The following is a 23,900-nucleotide window of genomic DNA, read 5'->3' as shown; positions in this document are numbered from 1 at the left end:
ATTTCTCGATTTAGAATTTAAAATCTAAACAATGAAAACTGAATTATCCCTTTTTTTATTACTTTTAAGACCATAATGGATCACTTTAGTTCTTTTTTTTTTTTTTTTTGGCAAGTTCTTTCTTTTCTTGCTGATTTGTTGTTTTTCAGCTTTTCTTTTTTGCCAGTAATTTCTAAGGGTTTCAGATCTTCTTGCCCTTTCTTATTCAGAGTACACCCGGCTTATTGTTTTCTTGGGTTTTGATAGGAATCTTGTTTCTTTATTTTTTAATTTCTCATAGTTTCCGGTTTTCGTTTTTAGGTTTTCACGGGTTACGTCTAATTCCTCCATGTCTTTCTGTACTTCGTACTTCCTTTTCACCAAAGTTCATCATTTTTGGGTTGTCAATTAATGCAATTAAATGTAACTATTGCCATTTAAGATTTTTATGTTGCTGTAGGTGTAGCGGAAAGGATGGATTCCACCTGTTTGAAAATAATTTTAAAAAGGTTCCCCTCGAGAATGTTGTACATGTCTGCAAATAAAAATACGACGGGACTGATAGCTGTTGAATAATAAATGCGGTAACTTTTCAATTAATCACAGACTACGCCAAGGATAACTGTATGTATATGTGCACTTTAATTTCACGAGTTTATTTTTTACCGATATTCGTGTGTTATTAAGGGATGTTCAAATCCTTCATTATTTATTATAGTAAACAGTTACGCTATTAGTAAAATTTGTGAAACATTCAGTAAATCGTACATTATGTTTTTCAAGTTGGGTTTAAAAAACCATTTATTCACTTAAGTGCACTCAGTACAGGCAGTCCAGGTGGCTTATATAAGGTTATGTTGTTATGTCATGTGCAAACATATTTTATGTGCTTACTTATTACAATTTGTTTATATTTGTACTTGACTCTATCATTCAGTTTAATGTAATTTGTTAATCGCAGAGATTAATTATTATCTATTCATGAACTGAATTCATATTACTTCTCTTAAATTAATCTAAAGAAAATAACTCCTGATGTGAAGTTACGTTTTTGGACTTCTTTGTAATTTTATATTTTCAAGAAAGCTTGTTTACTAAAATAAACTATTTATATGTTCACTTTTTTCAATTTGATTATTGTAATTAACTCTTTTTTTATACTGAAATATAATCGTGGCCTTTCTTCTATAGTAAACTAGAATTACATTCTTTAATTATTTAATGTTAAGTTTGATGATGTTCATAATTCAGAAAAGGCCAGTGCCAATAATAAGATGTACTGTAGTTTATTTTTCTAAGTTAATGACATTTGTTCGTTGCTAATTTTTCAATATTACAGCATATGTCAGTAATGCAAATAGTTTTCCAGTCATACTATGTTTATTGATGTTATGTTTTTCTAAGTATATAATTATAAATAGGGTGTTTTATGTTCTCTTGTTTTCAGGCCTTGTTAAATTGTTGATTTTCAAAATGTGTATTTGAAAAATGTATATTCATCTATTTTCTCATTTAATATCATTATTCATATGTTGATTCAGCTGACATTTCTTATATAGAATTAAGTTATGTTTATTTCATAATTTCTTTTAATTTTTTAAGGCTATGATTTAACATAAGTTCAGTTGTTTTCTTTCTAATTAAAGTCCAATTTCTTTTGGCAAATACGAGCTGTGTGTTCTTTTATTTTTGTTAACTTTACCCAACAATAAATGCAAATGAATTGAAGAAAAGTCCGTTAAAAAACCCAGTAAAATAAAGATTGATAAAAAAACTTCCCATTGAAGCAAAGATCTATTTGAATAGTGTTAAAATTTTCAAATAATGTATTTGTTTTTTTTTTTAAATTGCCGAGTCTGAATTTAAAAAGTCCAGTTAGTTTGACATCTGGAAATTTGGGGCCCCACTGTTTATCTTTTCATAACATATATATCATCCGCGTTTCATTTGGCCTTGGTGGTGTTGATTTTATGTTCTGTAGTTAAACAAATTGCAACCTACACATTAAGAAAATAAAACCTGTATACATTTTTAATAACTAGTGTTATATTTCATCGATAGAAAATTTATATAAAAATTAATTAAAACAACTTTTTTATTTTTTTTGGTATATTTCTGTCTTAATTCTTGATTTTTGTATAATTTTTAGCAATTAGACTTAGATTTTTAATGGTATTTGTTACCAAAAATATCTATTTTAAATTGAATTTTATGATGTATATAATGGTATTATTAAGTTGCAGGTAGAATAAAAAAAATGATTTAATATTAGTTCGTTTTCATATTTTTTTAAGGTTTTTCATTATCCTTTTTTTTAAAGGAATCTGAGAACTTGTTGAATGATGATCTTTCATCACAACCTAGCTTAATATGAGAACCAATGAACAAATAAATGATTTACGCACGATGAAGATAGAAGAAGAGATGTGGTTTTATCCAGGTCATGTAAGTATTAATTACTGGATCATGTAATAAACATGATTTCTCTCTTGTTTATTTCATAAATATATGTATGTAATTTGTATATATGTATATTTTATTACTTTTACTGTTATAAAAAAAAAATTGCTTTTATTTCTATTAGTTCTATTTAATTAATACTGACGCTATGTGTAAATGATAAATTATCAGTGTGTGAGAGTAAATTTTTGTTTGAAAATTTGGTGATAACTAAATGTATGTATTATAATCTGTTGATACAATTCACATTTCAATAAGCTCCAGGTGATTTGTTTTTAATTGTTCCGGTTGTAAAATTTGAATATTTTACCAGGTAAGCAATTTAAAATGGACCTGACACAGAGAGAAATACACAACGCCAGCGGAAACAGTCTGGTTTGTGTGGGTTCCACCTAGTTGGTTACTATTTGCTATGTTTCTGAAAATATTCAGAAGTTATTATACTAGGTTGTTTGTAAGGGTTTGGCATTTGTTTTTGGTTTCTATCTTTGGGTATTTTATTTCAAATTTTTGGTTACGTAATTAGCCTAGGTAGGTTATCTAGGCTATCTGTTGGAGTGGGTGGGTTTATTTTCTTTGAACTACTCTATTGGCACAGGGACTGTCTATTAGTCAGTTTTTATTTATTGTTATTGGTTTTTGCTATGTTTAATAATTTGCGGTCTGTTAATTTTGAATTTGTTGAAATTTCATATTTGTTTAAACAGCTGTCTTGTGTTGGCAACTGTTTGTGTTGATAGTTTGTATTGTGTGTTTATTATTGTGCACCCACTTTGTTTAGCAAAAGATAATGACTGTTTGTATGTCTACTAGACTTTAATCTGAGATTTTACGTGAAAATTTTCTTACCTGAATTTTCATGTAGTCAATCCAACCCGTGTTAAGTGCTGTGAATTTCTTGTACTTGTGGATTTACCCATTTAGTTCACTATATAGTGGTTTGTTGATTGAGGGTATGTCTGAGACAGCTGACATTAAGAAACAGGGTAAGCCCAAGTGGGTTAAACCTGGTGAGGTGTTGCAGCTTGGTGGCTCTTCCTTCTCTTCTAGGGAGGATAAGTCGCAAGATGAGCCATCGACCTGGGCTGAAGAGGTTAAGGTGGTTCAAGAATCAGGGAAAACCTTTAGAAAGGCAGGTACCTTTGCCACCTCAGTGCGAGCATAATTCTCCTTTGAGGAGAATTATGATTTAATTGTTCAGTTATTGGAAACTCAAAGGAGTGCCTCCAAAAGTGTGCGGGATAGGATTCTTCCTAAGGTGAGGGATTTTAAGTCAGTTGTAGCAGCGCTGGCTGAGGGATAAGAGATGTTGGCTGCTAAGCCTGTTGTAGCAAGAGAGGTGGTGGTAAAGGAGACGTGAAGCTAATCTGTCCTGATGACAGAAGTGGTTTTTGTCAATATGAATGAAGTGACATCTAGCAAAACTAGTAAAGACCTGAAGGATGAGTTTCAGGTAGCCCTTCGCAGTAAGAAGTCTAACCTGAAGATTCAACCAATAAGACGAACAAAGAAGGGTCTTGTGGTAGTTGCAGATGATGAAAATACTTTCAAAGTGATTACTGATTCTTCAGAGATTGGTAAGTCTGACGTGAGAGTGGATTGTAAGAGAAAGAGGCGAAGAAATTTGTGGATTCTCTCTTGGTTAGACTCTTAAGTTTTGGAGTGTCAATGATTTGGAATTGGATAACCTAGCAGAAAAATTATCGGCGTCCTTTATTGACACTGCTTAGTGCTCTATACCCTGTAGTTCCAGTCGATAGAGGCAAGTGTTGTGGTCGAATAAGGAATATACTAATTTGAAACAGTCTGTCTGTTGTTTACGAAGGGCATCTCAAGCATCTCAATGAGAATGTGATCCTGGATGGTGGGCCATACTTGTTGCTAATTATAGAGAGCACAGGAATTATTACTTTTACAAGGTATGTAGTACCAAAAGAGATTCATGGCGTTCTTTTGTGCAGCACCGGGTAATAAAGACCCTAACCCACCGGGTTGGTCTAGTGGTGAACGCGTCTTCCCAAATCAGCTGATTTGGAAGCCGAGAGTTCCAGTGTTCAAGTCCTAGTAAAGCCAGTTATTTTTACATGGATTTGAATGCTAGATAGTGGATACCGGTGTTCTTTGGTGGTTGGTTGGGTTTCAATTAACCACACATCTCAGGATTGGTCGAACTGAGAATGTACAAGACTACACTTCATTTACACTCATACATATCATCCTCATTCATCCTCTGAAGAATTATCTAAACGGTAGTTACCGGAGGAAACAGAAAAAAGAGGGAAAAAAAAGAAGGAACAAGAAGACTTACATAGTTTATAAGCTTACCTAGGAACATTGTAAGACTTGCATTAGAATTCCGTAATCTTACATAGATTCTCTAGGAGCTTAGTTCCTCTGTGTAAGCTCCTTACAAGAAATTTTTACATAGATTTTGGTGTGTTTAAACGCAGGTGACCACAAAATGTTAAAATATCAGAAATGTAAAAATATTAGTTAGCACAGATTAATGATAACAATACTAATTGAATCATTATCAAATTGGCTTTTACAAGTGATACTATTCAGTCAGCAATATTTTTAACTTTATATAATTATTATAAGTTCGTAAAGTAATATAACCACTTAAAGGAGGTAAGAAGATTTATTAAGTTTTCATTGATTTTAATGGAGCTTTTGGTAACATTGGTGTAAATGAGTTATTTTTAATTATATAATGTGGTTTTGTCAAATTTTTAAATGGGTTAAAGAAGTTATGTAATCGGATAGTATTATGCTTAGTACAAAGATGATGTTTCCATCTTTGTACCATAAATAAGAATTATTTTAAAAATCAATGGAAGTAAGACAACACTGTTTTGGCCCCATTATTATATGCTTTGTTTTTGAATGATTTTTATGAAGTGAGTGAAAAGTTTTATCTTAAAAAAGGTACATGAATTTAAAATTGATTGTGATAGATGGAAACTGCTTTTAACTAAACAAATTATAAAAAAAAAAGTATTAGGTTGAGTTGGTAATTTGAGACTGAATGAAGAGTAGCATTTTTGAATCATTTTTATTTAAGTAGAAATATCTAGACATTATATTTTGGATAGATTAATCCATCATGTAGGTTAGAAGGTTGTATATGGGAATATAGAATTGAAATCTTTTAACATATTAAGCCAAGCATGCTTGACTGGAATTCAAATCCATGATCTTTCAGATGAAAGGCGAGGCACTGTTACTCTGTGATAGAGGTGAAGGTTCATCTGAGGGAAAGGGCAATGATGATTAATGTGCAGTCAAAATTATTTGGTAAAATCATAGTTCTCTTTCTAGTACAAGTATGGAGGATATAAACAATCAAGATTTAGGGAATTTAAATGATTAATTATTAAAAGAATGTTTGGATTTCCTGCCAGTATGCCTAACATTTGGAGTTCAAATCTGAACTCAATAGAGTTCAAATATATGAAGGCAATAGAGATTCATTTTAAAAATGTAATTTTTTGAGTTTAGTGTTGGGTAATAGTTTACCTAAGAAATTGGCTCGTATCAATTAAAAAGGAAAGTTCTGTGATATGGGTAGCAATTGGCTGTGACTTGTAAAATTTTATTTAGAAAAATTGATTTTGGTGTTTGATATTGAATGGTTTGGGGGAAATCACTACATTAGAATAACAAGGAACATAATGAAAGAAGCAGAACTGTCATGAATAAAAGTAATATATACATTCAAAGGTCAATTTTAAGTTTGGTAACATCTCCTATACTAATGAGGGAGCAAAAGGAGCTTCATGAATTTGATTTTCTGTGCAAGGGGTTTTACATTACTCTCCAGCAGTATACCTTCTAGGGATTGGGTATCAGGTAATGTTTTGTCGACAGTAATAAAAAAGGAAGAAGCCATCCTCCACAGTAATCCCTTGCTATTTGGGGATTCATATTTTTGGCTTTGCTTACTCGCATTCGTGAGAATTAAAAAAAAAAAATATTCTTGAAAACAATATGATTTTTCAATAATAAAAAAAAAATATATATTATATATAGTACAATATTTGCATTTTACACTGTACTATACCATTAAAACATATCCTGTCAAATATTTTTCATGATTTATTTAATATTAATACTGAACACTGTTCATGCATACAAACCACACTTTCTCACAACAGAAATTTGTCTTAATTTATTTTCAAAAATAATGATCCACTTTTAAAAAAAAAAAGATTTCTTAGGAGCAAGTACGACAATCCACATGGAGTAATATGGACAGACAATTCCATCCTCTGCAAAAAATAAAATCAAAACACATTCTGTCAAGGTTAAACCTTCACTTATCATTTTCCTACTGCATGAATTTCTTCTATATTTCAATATAAGACTTTTTTTCTACATACAGCTCTAGGCCTAAACATACTTATGTTAAGCCAATGTTTTTTTGCAAACCACTTTATATATAGTGACTCCACTCAATAATGAATGTGTTTCAACAAAAGTTAACAAAACTTTATTCGAAGTATTAGTCACTGTCTTTTAAAATTCTACATATAATACATAATGCTTCTATAAATCCAGAACAGATAAAATGTTTACAACCTAATGTAGAAGTGTTGTTTCTGTTGCCAAACACACGTGTCATTAGATCAAGGGATCATCGTTGTTTTTAAAGCTTATTAACTATGGCCTAATTTCTGCAGATTTTTACAGGAAATAGAAATACTTATCTTTCATTCATTCAGTTTTTCAATGTCAATATAGTCAGTTTGTAATGCAATATAGGCCAGACTGTATTTTAGAAGACTTGCCCTTGGCTGTGATGACATAGTGTTGTAAATTGTGTCACTAGTACAAGAAATTTAAGACAAGGTTTCAACGAAATTGAAATATCAGACATTCAAGTACTTCTACAAAGTAAAAACAAAGAACTTGTAGAAAAATAACTGGAAGACTGATAACGAAGTCCTCTATTACCCACATGGAAGAGGATGATAAAATTTCAGTTATGCCTTTTAACCTCAAATTGCTGAATGAGATTTTTAGTTTTTGTAAACAGTTAGTAACTAAAGTTTCTGAAATTGTTACTTTTCTAGAACATTCCTAGAATTTTAGACGTCAATTTGACATGGCATTGGGTCTGTATTGTGAAGAGTTTAATTACCTCAAAAAAATGAAAAATCAGACACAAATAACAAAACTTTTTTTTTAGTAAGACAGGTTGATTATAATTTTTTTGTGTTTTAAAAAAAAATTTTGTTGAAGTTAGTGTTACTGAACATAATTTCAATGTTTATACGAACATTCGTATATAAAGCAATGAAGAATCTATCTTCATTGCTTTTACAACATTTTTATTAGTGCTAGCTTGTTATGGTGAGGGGGTAAAAATATTTTTTTGGGTTCAACTAAGTGCTCATGAATAATATTTTTACCATTTGGAGTTGCTCATTTCTTCCACTCTTTGTAACATAATGTTTATCCCTAGCTCGATTCGCAGTATAGCCTAACTGCATGCCTAACAAAATAGCTAGAACTTTCAGATTACCACATATGTTCCAGCTATGTTTTTAATAATTTATTTTTTCATGTCTCTTTCAAATTAATACTATAAGCGATCGGTATCAAAGGATATTTGTTATCGCTGTGTAGTAGAACTACTTTTGAACTATACTTGGACGAATCTATGAAAAGCTGCCAGTCCTCAGGTTTATGAACTTCCCTAAGTGCAGCATAAGCTCACCAATATTTGTGCAATAAACCAAATTATTTTCATCAATAAAGTACTGAGAAAGTTCTTTTTGTCGGCTTTGAAAGCCGTAAATTTTTATATTTTTTTGAAGTAAATTCCAACCTTGCAGTCTGGATCCTGTTGATATTTTGATAAATTTAAATTCCTAACCAAGTCATTTAATTCACCTTGTGATATAAGATGTGGCTTATTGGAAAATAATTCAAAATCAAAATCAAAATCATTGTTATCTTCTTCACTGCCTGATTCTTCATCGCTGCTTTCGAAACATACATTCACAGTTGGCTTAAGAACTGGAATAATTTCATTGTAAGGTACAGGCCTGATTGCAGATTGCAGTGAAGAATATTTTACAGTATGTTTAGATTTTTTAGAAATTTCAGACACTTGTTAAACAAAAGTAACAATCATTTACATGATCACGCCAAACCATAGGTACACCAAATGGCACGGCCTTCTGTGTACCTTTAAGCCATCCTCTTAAATATGCAGAACAATTAGTGCGTACTATATGAGGACCCCACGTCTTATCCTGACACAAATTTTACACTGAAAGTACAATGATATGCTTTTTTAATTAAAATTATAATGTTTTTTTCTATACGTACTTTGAACTTCCACATACATAACAAAAGGCATCCACATCATTTACACAATTTTGAGGCATTATGACAGTGCACTGTTAACAAACTTATGACAGCAATAAGACTGAACCAAATTAATTCATTCGTAAATCCAGTGCTTAATACAAACAACACAGCTGTTTTCAGCTACATGTTTTGACCTGCATAGACATGATTAATCTTGTCCATGAAGGTTCACTCTTCAGTATTAGATATGATATAATAATATGTAACTATGATATGATTTAATTATTTGACTAGTATTGTTTATTTATAGCTTATAAGTTATGTTAACAAAGTTAAACAATAAAAAATGAGCTAACAAAATACAATACAGAAGCTTAAAATGCTAATAATACATTGAAAAATGAAAAAAAAATCCTTTAATTATAATTTAAAAAATTTTCAAAAATGGTGGGTGATAGAAAGATTCTGAGTTCATATTCGTTTTCAGCATAAAAAAAAGATTAAAATCATGAATCGCATGTTAGGAAACAAAAATTATGTTTATCGGTGTTATTGTTATATTGTTTTTGTCTTTTCTATGCCAACTGTAGTGATCATCTGGTCATTTTTATGTGTGTATCATTCTTCATCAGTTTCAGAAAATTTTTATTTATTTAATTTTTAAAACGAATTTTACTTTTTGTTTTTCATTACTATTTGATGGATTGTATTTGTAACTTTTTTTACTGTAATCATATTAGTTTTTAAAAATAAATGTAATATTGTTCTAAGCTAGAAAATGTGATATGGAATTAGAAATATTATTAAAAAATAATAATAAAATGAAAGCAGGATTATCAAAAACAGAAAAATAGAATAGCTATCAATTTGTGAGAACTGATCACCAAAAATATTGGCAGTTGAATGGTGTATATTATAATGATTCTTTGTATATTTTGTTGAATAAATAAGTCAGGCCAGAAAAAAAAAATACAACTAAAAAATCTGAAGTATGAGAAAGAAAAGGGTAAGGAGTTTTTATTGAAATAAAACAGTTTAATAATTAATTATTAAATTTAGTTATTCTTGCTGTCATTAATGTGAAAAAAATTTAGCCAACTTTTAATAAAAAACAGAATAATAGCAATCCAATTAATTTTCAAACTGCTATTAAAAAATTTGTTCTTTAGCTTTATTAATTAGTGCTTTCCATTTCTTTAGTAATCATATATAATTTCAATTTTTTTTCTAAATTTTGAAGATCATTCTGTATCTCATTCAAGAACTTTATTTGATAGTTACATCACTTAATACTTTAATGAAGTCATGGTAAATTAGGTATAAATTTGTCATTTGTGATTTTACTATTACAAACGATTCGATGTAAAATGGTTTAGTATCTAATTATAATAAAAACAGTTTAGTTATTCCCATCATTTTCTTGAGTTCTCATATTCTGATTTAACATATTTTGGAATAGTGCATGTTAGATATTACTGGTACTGAATCAGGTAGTGCTTTAGTCTTTTGTGTAGAATTTTAGCTCTCTCAGCATATGTTAATGAAAGATACAGTTTTTATTAATTTACATTTTATTGTAAACCATTACATAAAGTTAAATAGTGAAGGAAATTAGCAGTATAGAGCTTACTTAATTTAGTTTATGGCCTTTATCAATGTGATCAAATTTTATTTTATTACTTTCTTTTGTTTGTGTATAGACTAATAGTCGCTATAGAAGTACATATACTTCAGAGTTGTAAATAGGTTCCGTAATTGTTTCTAAATTAAATATAATTATCAATTATTGGAAAGTATCCCTTCATAAATTTTGCATCTATATGAATTCTTAAAATCCGTTCATGAACACTGATATGAGGAGTACTGGAAGTTTCTTGCCCTGCTGTTTATTACAAAGTTGAACAGTTATCATGAGATTATGTAAATTTATATAAATAAATGGTCATTAATTTCATGCAGTTGTCAACCAGTTACCTGTAGTGTAAAATACAAATTACCTGTAGTATAAAGAACAGGGTAATCTATTGTAAGAGACAGAAAGCAGTGCTCTGAGCACTTTGAAGGAATATGTTTATTTGGTATGAATGGCAGAACACATACATTGTTAATAAAAACATCTGGTTTCATAAAGAATTATACATAAAGTTATAAATGTATTATAATATTTTTTTTTATAATTAGGAAGGATAATAGTGTTTACTCACTTTTATTTACAAAAAAATAAATGCATTTACATTTATGTAATATGTGACCTGAATGCATTTAATATACAGATTTGAATCATACTGATATTTTCTTAATTAGAATAACTTTGAAATCTCATTAATATTGTTTGTGTTGGGAGAATTGCTACCTTAATTTCAGTTTCTAGCTTTGGAACTTGCTCTTATGCAGTAGGAGTGTTTTTCACTTTTGGAAAAATAAAAATTGGTAAATTTTCACTAATAGTTAATGATTATATATATATATATATATATATATATATATATATGTTGTATTTATTTTGTCAAGGAAACCAGTATTATTTAATTCTTTCAACAACTATGAATTTTTGCAACATACTTTATTATACTTCTTACATATATATATATATATATATATATATATATATATTGTATTTATTTTGTCAAGGAAACCAGTATTATTTAATTCCTTCAACAACTATGAATTTTTGCAACATACTTTATTATACTTCTTACATATATATATATATATATATATACATGCAAATGTTTTTTTATGGCAGGTTTTTTTGTAATTCAAGTAGCATATGAATTTTACTGGTTTTAAAATAAACAGGTTTAAATTGACAGAAACTTAAGCAGTTAATTTTCTAAAAATAACGTTAATTTTTTTTTTGTTTTTCAATATTTTTTTTAATGTATGATTTTCATTGATTAACATTTTTTTAATTTTTTTAATTTGCTAGTTTTTGTTTTATTTTTAGATTAGAAATTAATTTTTTTCGATAGGAAGAAAACAGTGCTAATCTTTCTGATGAAATGTCAGGTACAAATACAGAATCAGTTTTTAAATTGTTAGCTGCTCTTTTTTCAAATGAAGAGGTATGGTTATCATACATGATAATGTTATATTATGTGTTTGAAATTAATGTAATCGGATCATAAAACAGATTAACATATTTCATTTAGATTAGCTCAATTTTTTATGGCATGTGTTTCTGTTACCAGATGTTTCTGCTTAAAATCTATACATCTATTTCTTCAGAGTATGCTATTTAATTTATCTTCCTTTCTGTGTTATAAGTATATTAGTTTTAAGTATAAATATTAAACATCATTTAAGAAATTTCATATTTAATTTGTGTTTTTATTAAAACATATGAAGGAATAATCTTATTCAGTCATTCTTGTTGCTCTTTTTTCTTCCAATAAAAACTGTTTTAATTGCATTTGTTTTTTCAGTTATATAGCTTTATTCAGAAAATCATTGGTGAGTAGATAGAAATATTTGTAGGGTTGTAATTTCAAACGTTGGCTATTCCAATTTTATAAATGCACTACAAGTTAAAATTATTACATAATATTCTAGATTACAATTTTAAAAAAAATGAAATAATTATTAGAAAGATATATATATATATAGCTTTATAATAACTATAAAAGGTGTTGGAGGAGGAAAATAAATCTATAGTTTTAGACAGTTATTTTGAGATTAGAATTCAATATAACAAAGACATGTAGCTTTATGAAAATTAAACAAAAACGAAGCAGTAGGTAGTAAATCTATCATTAGCAACATTATTATGTGATTTGGGTAGATCAGGATTGAATAGACCACAATTAGTATGGTATGAATGAACTATACAGATTAGAATAACCCATGAAACTAATAATTTGAAGAAAATAATCATATGTGAATCCAATTTTTAGGAGCAGTACTAACATGACACTGTTGAAAATTACAGACATTTATAAATTACATTTATTATTTCTAAAATGTTTATGAAATTATTCAGTATAATAAAAGAACAGTATGAATTCAATAGCTTGATTTTATAACGAAAGCTGTATTTTTAATTGATGACTTTGTCCATTGTGATTTTTTAATATTATATCTATAGCTATTAAAATCTGAACCAAACTCAAATATTATGTACAAATATAAAAATTGTTATTTTGGAAAAATTCTCAGTTTTAGTTTAACTTTTATTTAAATTTTTAACCTAAATTCTAATCTTATACCATTAAAAAAAAATCCAAAATCTTTATATTGTAGTTACCTTACAGATATATATTTCATATGTAAAATTAATAATTTACAACTTCAAAATCAAACTAAAATATTATGATATACAAAAATAAAGATTATATCAGTTGAGTAGAAGAAAGCAGTAAATGTAATTTAAGGCCTTTTGAGCTCAAAAATAGCCTACATGTAAAAATAAAAAAGGAATTTTTTAATCAGCCTATAGAACTACTTAAAATATTTTGTATGAAGATCAACGCAATATTACACAAATATCCCGCAATAATTTGTTTACTAAATGCTTTACAAAATCACAGTTCAACTACAATTACTAAATTCGGTAACCAAAAAGGTCATGTTTTTACATTTAAGGTATATCGTATCTTTTTATTAATAATTCCTTATAGAAAATTTTAAATATTTTAACATCACCAGTGTTCAAACTATCAATCTGCTTCTCAATTTCATTTATTAGTCTCTCAATAAATAAACTTGAAAAAACTTAAATACTCATTCAATGACAGAACTTGCCATAAGTAAACAGGTGCTCGTGTCTCCACTTGATGCAAATTCGTAATCTTTTTGTAATTTACAAATATATTTATACATGATGGATGGCTGGCTGTTCATTAAGTAAAATATTAAAAGCCAAAACAGCAACATAATAATTAACAATGTTTTGCACTTTTTACAAAACAGAAGTTTGTACACCTCTTACATCAGTATAAGCAACTACACCATAATCAAAGAGAGGAAATAAAAGGGAATTTACAAATTTCTTCTTTAATTGGACATTTGGACATGTTAAACTTTATGTCTGATATATTCCCTGATGTACCTTCTCACTGATGTGAGTAATTTGAGTATACCAGGCTAGGTCTTCATCTATGTGCAAAACCAAATTTGTAATCACTCATACTGTTTCTAAGGTTATGTTAGATACATTTTAATAGTGTTACATATTTCGTTTTAAATTTTTATTTTTTTGTTATTCGAGAAGAAGCCTTTTTTTACACACCCTTCTTGGAGTTTGTTAAATTTATTTTATTTTTATTTTTGTTTTATTTATATATAGCTGTTCTTTTGTAAATATTATTTATTTTTAAATTTTATCTGTGATAGTAGTTTTAATTAATTTTTCAGTATTTTACTGTGATAGTAGTTGAATGTTTTTGTGTTTAATATTATTTTATTTTTAAATTTGTAGCTTAAGTTTTTTTTTGTTTTTAGATTCTATATTTTGTTTTTGTATTTTATCTTTGTTCTCTAGGTGATGATAACATATAAATGTTTTTTGTAAAAAAAAAAAAATTACCACAATTTTTGCAAGTTATTACTACTGAAAAAATTATTTAGAAATTTACCTTTGCTATATCTCAACATATACGCTTATTTCTCAGTTGTTGATATTTTTCCCAGTTCTCAGCTGATTTAACCCTTTTGAGTAGTTAGACTGTACAATCATGAGTATATATCATAATTATGTCTAATATCATTGTTAATGTGCTGTTTTTCTTGATATTTTGATCTTTTTGAATGGAAGATACGTATTATATAATTCGGTAACATATTTAATGAATATATCAATTTTCCCATCAGGACTAGGAGTTTTGTATATATTACCCCACATAATCTTTGCAGCATCTTCCATAAATAAGATTATAATTAAAATTTTTGTAATCGTGATTTTCTAAAACATTAAATTTCTTCTGATCATTTTAAATTTTAACAGTACAAAATATTGAAACGTGATAAGACACCCAGGTGCCTCAATCGTACCATAACATGACAACGTATTTATATTATTTGTAACTATTAAATCAATAGATGTAGCAGATATTGAAGTAAAATGAGTTGGACCAGGAGGAACCAATGAAAAATCAGTCTAGACAGCTCAGCTCTGGAAGAACTCTCACAAGACCCAGTCACGTCTATATTAAAATCACCCATAATTAATATATTTTCATAATTTACTGTTAAATTATTTAAAAATTCAAAGATTACACTGATAAAGCCAATTTTTGTTGACCTATAAAATGCACAAAGAAGCAGTTTTTTATACATTACATTAATCTCTAAACAAATGCAAGTTTTTTGTCGTAGTTGGAAGGAAAAATATTTTCTACCATTGCCTTATGCCTATGAAGAATATACAGTCCAACACAATCTCCTTTCCCAACTTATTTCTAAATAGGGTGTAATTATTCAAACATTGCCTGAATGATGGAGTCGCCTTCACGTTTAAGAGGGATGCATTGGGATTCTTTGTGTATTTAATGTTTGTGATCTCGGACTTGGCCACGCGCATCGCCGGCTGGCAGGTATGGGAGGGTCACAGTGATTACTGTAACCACTGGTTGGTGGTCACAATAATCACTGAGGAATGATGCAGTGGAGGTGGCCCACCTACATTTATGGGCTGGAGCACCAGGGCCTGGATCCTGTTGCTTTTGCAGAAGAACTTGACTTCAGTGGAATACAGGAAGTATACACGGCAGAAGAGAAAGTTTCTCGACTTGTGAGCTCACTCGAGGCGGCGTTCTCTGTGTTACCGCAAAGATATTTCTGGAAGGGTCACCTGCTGGTTTATTGGTGGATTGCTGAGATATCCAGAAAGAGATAGATGTGTCACAGGGTGAGGTTGACGAGGGCGTCTCCCAGCCCTCAGAAATATATGACTGAATATCGGAATTGCAATAAGGGCCTCGTCAGACGTATTTGAGATGCGAAGAAAACGTCCTGTAGGGAATTGATTGCAGAAATAGAAACTGACCCATGGGAAGGCCATTTACTCTACTGGTAAGAAGATTCTTAAGGCCCAGAGTTACGTGGTCACGCAGGATGTTCGGGAGGTCCGGAAAATAATAGAAGAGTCTTTTCCTGACGGTAAGGGATCAATGACTCAAGACGGGGGCGACGAGAGCAACCCCGTAATGTCAGGTATTTGTACCTGACATTTCATCAGAAAGATTAGCACTGTTTTCTTCCTATCGAAAAAAATTAATTTCTAATCTAAAAATAAAACAAAAACTAGCAAATTAAAAAAATTAAAAAAATGTTAATCAATGAAAATCATACATTAAAAAAAATATTGAAAAACAAAAAAAAAATTAACGTTATTTTTAGAAAATTAACTGCTTAAGTTTCTGTCAATTTAAACCTGTTTATTTTAAAACCAGTAAAATTCATATGCTACTTGAATTACAAAAAAACCTGCCATAAAAAAACATTTGCATGTATATATATATATATATATATATGTAAGAAGTATAATAAAGTATGTTGCAAAAATTCATAGTTGTTGAAGGAATTAAATAATACTGGTTTCCTTGACAAAATAAATACAATATATATATATATATATATATATATATATATATGTAAGAAGTATAATAAAGTATGTTGCAAAAATTCATAGTTGTTGAAAGAATTAAATAATACTGGTTTCCTTGACAAAATAAATACAACATATATATATATATATATATATATATATATATATAATCATTAACTATTAGTGAAAATTTACCAATTTTTATTTTTCCAAAAGTGAAAAACACTCCTACTGCATAAGAGCAAGTTCCAAAGCTAGAAACTGAAATTAAGGTAGCAATTCTCCCAACACAAACAATATTAATGAGATTTCAAAGTTATTCTAATTAAGAAAATATCAGTATGATTCAAATCTGTATATTAAATGCATTCAGGTCACATATTACATAAATGTAAATGCATTTATTTTTTTGTAAATATGTGACCTGAATGCATTTAATATACAGATTTGAATCATACTGATATTTTCTTAATTAGAATAACTTTGAAATCTCATTAATATTGTTTGTGTTGGGAGAATTGCTACCTTAATTTCAGTTTCTAGCTTTGGAACTTGCTCTTATGCAGTAGGAGTGTTTTTCACTTTTGGAAAAATAAAAATTGGTAAATTTTCACTAATAGTTAATGATTATATATATATATATATATATATATATATATATATGTTGTATTTATTTTGTCAAGGAAACCAGTATTATTTAATTCTTTCAACAACTATGAATTTTTGCAACATACTTTATTATACTTCTTACATATATATATATATATATATATATATATATATATTGTATTTATTTTGTCAAGGAAACCAGTATTATTTAATTCCTTCAACAACTATGAATTTTTGCAACATACTTTATTATACTTCTTACATATATATATATATATATATATACATGCAAATGTTTTTTTATGGCAGGTTTTTTTGTAATTCAAGTAGCATATGAATTTTACTGGTTTTAAAATAAACAGGTTTAAATTGACAGAAACTTAAGCAGTTAATTTTCTAAAAATAACGTTAATTTTTTTTTTGTTTTTCAATATTTTTTTTAATGTATGATTTTCATTGATTAACATTTTTTTAATTTTTTTAATTTGCTAGTTTTTGTTTTATTTTTAGATTAGAAATTAATTTTTTTCGATAGGAAGAAAACAGTGCTAATCTTTCTGATGAAATGTCAGGTACAAATACAGAATCAGTTTTTAAATTGTTAGCTGCTCTTTTTTCAAATGAAGAGGTATGGTTATCATACATGATAATGTTATATTATGTGTTTGAAATTAATGTAATCGGATCATAAAACAGATTAACATATTTCATTTAGATTAGCTCAATTTTTTATGGCATGTGTTTCTGTTACCAGATGTTTCTGCTTAAAATCTATACATCTATTTCTTCAGAGTATGCTATTTAATTTATCTTCCTTTCTGTGTTATAAGTATATTAGTTTTAAGTATAAATATTAAACATCATTTAAGAAATTTCATATTTAATTTGTGTTTTTATTAAAACATATGAAGGAATAATCTTATTCAGTCATTCTTGTTGCTCTTTTTTCTTCCAATAAAAACTGTTTTAATTGCATTTGTTTTTTCAGTTATATAGCTTTATTCAGAAAATCATTGGTGAGTAGATAGAAATATTTGTAGGGTTGTAATTTCAAACGTTGGCTATTCCAATTTTATAAATGCACTACAAGTTAAAATTATTACATAATATTCTAGATTACAATTTTAAAAAAAATGAAATAATTATTAGAAAGATATATATATATATAGCTTTATAATAACTATAAAAGGTGTTGGAGGAGGAAAATAAATCTATAGTTTTAGACAGTTATTTTGAGATTAGAATTCAATATAACAAAGACATGTAGCTTTATGAAAATTAAACAAAAACGAAGCAGTAGGTAGTAAATCTATCATTAGCAACATTATTATGTGATTTGGGTAGATCAGGATTGAATAGACCACAATTAGTATGGTATGAATGAACTATACAGATTAGAATAACCCATGAAACTAATAATTTGAAGAAAATAATCATATGTGAATCCAATTTTTAGGAGCAGTACTAACATGACACTGTTGAAAATTACAGACATTTATAAATTACATTTATTATTTCTAAAATGTTTATGAAATTATTCAGTATAATAAAAGAACAGTATGAATTCAATAGCTTGATTTTATAACGAAAGCTGTATTTTTAATTGATGACTTTGTCCATTGTGATTTTTTAATATTATATCTATAGCTATTAAAATCTGAACCAAACTCAAATATTATGTACAAATATAAAAATTGTTATTTTGGAAAAATTCTCAGTTTTAGTTTAACTTTTATTTAAATTTTTAACCTAAATTCTAATCTTATACCATTAAAAAAAAATCCAAAATCTTTATATTGTAGTTACCTTACAGATATATATTTCATATGTAAAATTAATAATTTACAACTTCAAAATCAAACTAAAATATTATGATATACAAAAATAAAGATTATATCAGTTGAGTAGAAGAAAGCAGTAAATGTAATTTAAGGCCTTTTGAGCTCAAAAATAGCCTACATGTAAAAATAAAAAAGGAATTTTTTAATCAGCCTATAGAACTACTTAAAATATTTTGTATGAAGATCAACGCAATATTACACAAATATCCCGCAATAATTTGTTTACTAAATGCTTTACAAAATCACAGTTCAACTACAATTACTAAATTCGGTAACCAAAAAGGTCATGTTTTTACATTTAAGGTATATCGTATCTTTTTATTAATAATTCCTTATAGAAAATTTTAAATATTTTAACATCACCAGTGTTCAAACTATCAATCTGCTTCTCAATTTCATTTATTAGTCTCTCAATAAATAAACTTGAAAAAACTTAAATACTCATTCAATGACAGAACTTGCCATAAGTAAACAGGTGCTCGTGTCTCCACTTGATGCAAATTCGTAATCTTTTTGTAATTTACAAATATATTTATACATGATGGATGGCTGGCTGTTCATTAAGTAAAATATTAAAAGCCAAAACAGCAACATAATAATTAACAATGTTTTGCACTTTTTACAAAACAGAAGTTTGTACACCTCTTACATCAGTATAAGCAACTACACCATAATCAAAGAGAGGAAATAAAAGGGAATTTACAAATTTCTTCTTTAATTGGACATTTGGACATGTTAAACTTTATGTCTGATATATTCCCTGATGTACCTTCTCACTGATGTGAGTAATTTGAGTATACCAGGCTAGGTCTTCATCTATGTGCAAAACCAAATTTGTAATCACTCATACTGTTTCTAAGGTTATGTTAGATACATTTTAATAGTGTTACATATTTCGTTTTAAATTTTTATTTTTTTGTTATTCGAGAAGAAGCCTTTTTTTACACACCCTTCTTGGAGTTTGTTAAATTTATTTTATTTTTATTTTTGTTTTATTTATATATAGCTGTTCTTTTGTAAATATTATTTATTTTTAAATTTTATCTGTGATAGTAGTTTTAATTAATTTTTCAGTATTTTACTGTGATAGTAGTTGAATGTTTTTGTGTTTAATATTATTTTATTTTTAAATTTGTAGCTTAAGTTTTTTTTTGTTTTTAGATTCTATATTTTGTTTTTGTATTTTATCTTTGTTCTCTAGGTGATGATAACATATAAATGTTTTTTGTAAAAAAAAAAAAATTACCACAATTTTTGCAAGTTATTACTACTGAAAAAATTATTTAGAAATTTACCTTTGCTATATCTCAACATATACGCTTATTTCTCAGTTGTTGATATTTTTCCCAGTTCTCAGCTGATTTAACCCTTTTGAGTAGTTAGACTGTACAATCATGAGTATATATCATAATTATGTCTAATATCATTGTTAATGTGCTGTTTTTCTTGATATTTTGATCTTTTTGAATGGAAGATACGTATTATATAATTCGGTAACATATTTAATGAATATATCAATTTTCCCATCAGGACTAGGAGTTTTGTATATATTACCCCACATAATCTTTGCAGCATCTTCCATAAATAAGATTATAATTAAAATTTTTGTAATCGTGATTTTCTAAAACATTAAATTTCTTCTGATCATTTTAAATTTTAACAGTACAAAATATTGAAACGTGATAAGACACCCAGGTGCCTCAATCGTACCATAACATGACAACGTATTTATATTATTTGTAACTATTAAATCAATAGATGTAGCAGATATTGAAGTAAAATGAGTTGGACCAGGAGGAACCAATGAAAAATCAGTCTAGACAGCTCAGCTCTGGAAGAACTCTCACAAGACCCAGTCACGTCTATATTAAAATCACCCATAATTAATATATTTTCATAATTTACTGTTAAATTATTTAAAAATTCAAAGATTACACTGATAAAGCCAATTTTTGTTGACCTATAAAATGCACAAAGAAGCAGTTTTTTATACATTACATTAATCTCTAAACAAATGCAAGTTTTTTGTCGTAGTTGGAAGGAAAAATATTTTCTACCATTGCCTTATGCCTATGAAGAATATACAGTCCAACACAATCTCCTTTCCCAACTTATTTCTAAATAGGGTGTAATTATTCAAACATTGCCTGAATGATGGAGTCGCCTTCACGTTTAAGAGGGATGCATTGGGATTCTTTGTGTATTTAATGTTTGTGATCTCGGACTTGGCCACGCGCATCGCCGGCTGGCAGGTATGGGAGGGTCACAGTGATTACTGTAACCACTGGTTGGTGGTCACAATAATCACTGAGGAATGATGCAGTGGAGGTGGCCCACCTACATTTATGGGCTGGAGCACCAGGGCCTGGATCCTGTTGCTTTTGCAGAAGAACTTGACTTCAGTGGAATACAGGAAGTATACACGGCAGAAGAGAAAGTTTCTCGACTTGTGAGCTCACTCGAGGCGGCGTTCTCTGTGTTACCGCAAAGATATTTCTGGAAGGGTCACCTGCTGGTTTATTGGTGGATTGCTGAGATATCCAGAAAGAGATAGATGTGTCACAGGGTGAGGTTGACGAGGGCGTCTCCCAGCCCTCAGAAATATATGACTGAATATCGGAATTGCAATAAGGGCCTCGTCAGACGTATTTGAGATGCGAAGAAAACGTCCTGTAGGGAATTGATTGCAGAAATAGAAACTGACCCATGGGAAGGCCATTTACTCTACTGGTAAGAAGATTCTTAAGGCCCAGAGTTACGTGGTCACGCAGGATGTTCGGGAGGTCCGGAAAATAATAGAAGAGTCTTTTCCTGACGGTAAGGGATCAATGACTCAAGACGGGGGCGACGAGAGCAACCCACCTCTCTTCACTCAAGATGGTAGGCAACATCACGTATGCCTCTGGCTAAGGCCCCGGGCCCGGCTGGTTTCCAAATTTGGTTGTCAAGGTGGCAGTTTGGGCACAGCCAGAAGCCTTCTTGGAGATGTATAATGCGTGCCTTCGAGAGTACACCTTTTGCCAGCGGCTGTAACTTGTGCCAAAACTGGGAAGGGATCCAGCGCTCCCTTCCTCTTACTGGCTGCTGCTTATGACAGATGGAATGGTCAAGGTGTTGGAGTTCATACTCCAGCATAGAATATCTACGGCAGTGGAGGAGGGGGATGGCTCTCTGCGAGCTGGTTTGGCTTTTGCAGGGGAAGGTCCGCCCTTGACGCCGTGGCCGCTGTGCTCGAGGTAGTCAAAAGAATCATCAGTGGCAGTCAGAGGAGTATTTGCTCTTGTTAATCTAGGTGTGTGTGTGTGTTAATCTAGAAATGCAGTTAAACGCATTTCTCACATTGCCATAATGCAGGCACTGCAAGATCACAAGGTACCCACGTACTTACAGCACATCATCCGATCTTACCTTGTGGCATGCAGGATCGAGTGCAGGGTTCAGTCGGGATTGGTAGAACGGAGCCTGCACAGGGGTGTGCCCCAGAGGTTGGTCCTTGGGCTGACCCTTTGGAACTTGACGTAAGATGGGGTATTCTGGGTCCCCCTTCTGCAGGGAGTGACCATGGTAGGGTATGCGGATGACCTCACCCTGGTGGAAGAGGCTACCACTCGGCGAGACGCCACTGAGAAAATAAGTGAATCATATGTGGCAATAAATACATGGATGATGGGGGAGGGGTTGTCACTCACTCCAGACAAGACTGAGGTGGTTGCAATCTCCAGAGCAAGGAGGAGACTGAGACTAACGCTGGAGAATAGAAGGATCGATTCAAGGCCAGCAATAAAACATTTACGAATATGGATTGATTATAGAATGAAATTTGGTATTCATGCCATAGAAACTGTCAACAAATCAGAGAGTATGATGAGATTAATTGCTGCCCTCCTACCAAACACTGGAGGACTCATATCGCAGGAGGTTACTGGCCAGAGTCACATATTCCACCATGCTTTACCAGGCCGATGTGAGAAAATACACAAAATATAAAGCAAAGCTTGAGGCGGTACATAGAAAATGCTGTTGAGAATTATAGCAGCGTATCGGACAATCTCAATGGAGGCGGCCGAGGTCCTGGTGGGAGTTATGCCAATAGATCTAGTTACACAGCAAAGGAGGAGGCTCTGGAAACAGCGACCTTTGCCGCACGGGCACAAAAACCACCTATCATCGCAGATTGAAGAGGAGGTACACTTGAGGTCTGGCAGGTACACTGGAACCAGGGAACAAAGGGCTGCTAGGCCCATCCCCTTATTGGTGAAATTAGAAGTTGGTACAGGAGAACACATGCCTTGCTGGGATACAGTTTAACACAGTTCCTGGTGGGCATGGAGGTTACAGGTCATACCTTCCCAGATTTGGCTTAGATTATACAGATCTAAGCCCTGATTGTGATAAGCAGGAGTCTCCATACCACGTCCATTTTTCTGCCTACAGTTTTTAGGTGATCGTGAGGAGATGCTGGACGCTGCCTCCTGCCTCAGAATGGAAGGCATGTTCCATTCTGAGGATACGCAGGGTATCATGTTAAAGGGAGCCAGCGAATGAAGGGCAGTAGAAAATTTTGACAAGTTAGACAAGTTACACACCTGTGAAGAGTCCTGTCAGGGAATAAGACGTCAGATGACGCCTGCGACTGAGCACCTAGAGGCCCCCCCCCCCCCCCAAGCATGTGAGAGTCATCCTGGTGCTGTGAGGTTGCGGGCACTCCAAATACTGGTACCTGATGGTGTTAGTCTTCCCTTTCTGAGGCAGTGCTCTATAGAGCGGTTCCAGGAAGGTGGCAAAAAAAAAATTATTCAAACATAATGCAGCTAAGTGAATCCATAACATAAGATGGTCTCAGACACAGCAACTGCATCAGCTGTTTCATCACTAAATAAATTTAAAAATTCATTCCTGTAATTTATTAGTGATTCAGCATTTACATCCTGTACTCCTTTAAAGTCTTCAACAGAATTGACAAAGAAATTGTATATATTATTATCATAAATTTTTTTACAAGCAGAAAGAAAATTTACCTAATTCATGAGACACTTCAACCAGAAAATAAAACAGAAACTACTAAAATATTGATTCATTAAATTCCAACAATAAACATAGAAATAATAAAAACAAAATAAAGAAATACATAAATGAAAAATATAAAA

The 23,900-nt window shown here is 30.3% G+C and overlaps 1 protein-coding gene across 10 annotated transcripts in view; it reads left to right on the top strand.

Moving 5' to 3' along the window:
- LOC142334128 (signal peptide peptidase-like) overlaps positions 1–23,900 on the top strand; it is a 67,642-nt gene that overhangs the window by 4,360 nt on the left and 39,382 nt on the right. Inside the window, exons 1-2 of one of the 10 annotated variants that reach the window (XM_075381876.1) lie at positions 158–563; positions 2,300–2,424. The gene's annotated coding sequence lies outside the window, so the exon portion shown is untranslated. Of the gene's footprint in view, positions 1–157; positions 604–2,273; positions 2,425–17,445; positions 17,541–23,900 lie in introns of those variants that run through there. The other 9 variants (XM_075381874.1, XM_075381868.1, XM_075381873.1 and 6 more) reach the window with 9 other exon arrangements.

This window comes from Lycorma delicatula, chromosome 13 (genome assembly GCF_047948215.1).
Source record: "Lycorma delicatula isolate Av1 chromosome 13, ASM4794821v1, whole genome shotgun sequence".
NCBI classification, from domain to species: Eukaryota; Metazoa; Arthropoda; class Insecta; order Hemiptera; family Fulgoridae; genus Lycorma; species Lycorma delicatula.
The sequence above is the reverse complement of the archived record's forward strand: the minus strand, read 5'-3'. Positions and strand labels throughout refer to the sequence as shown.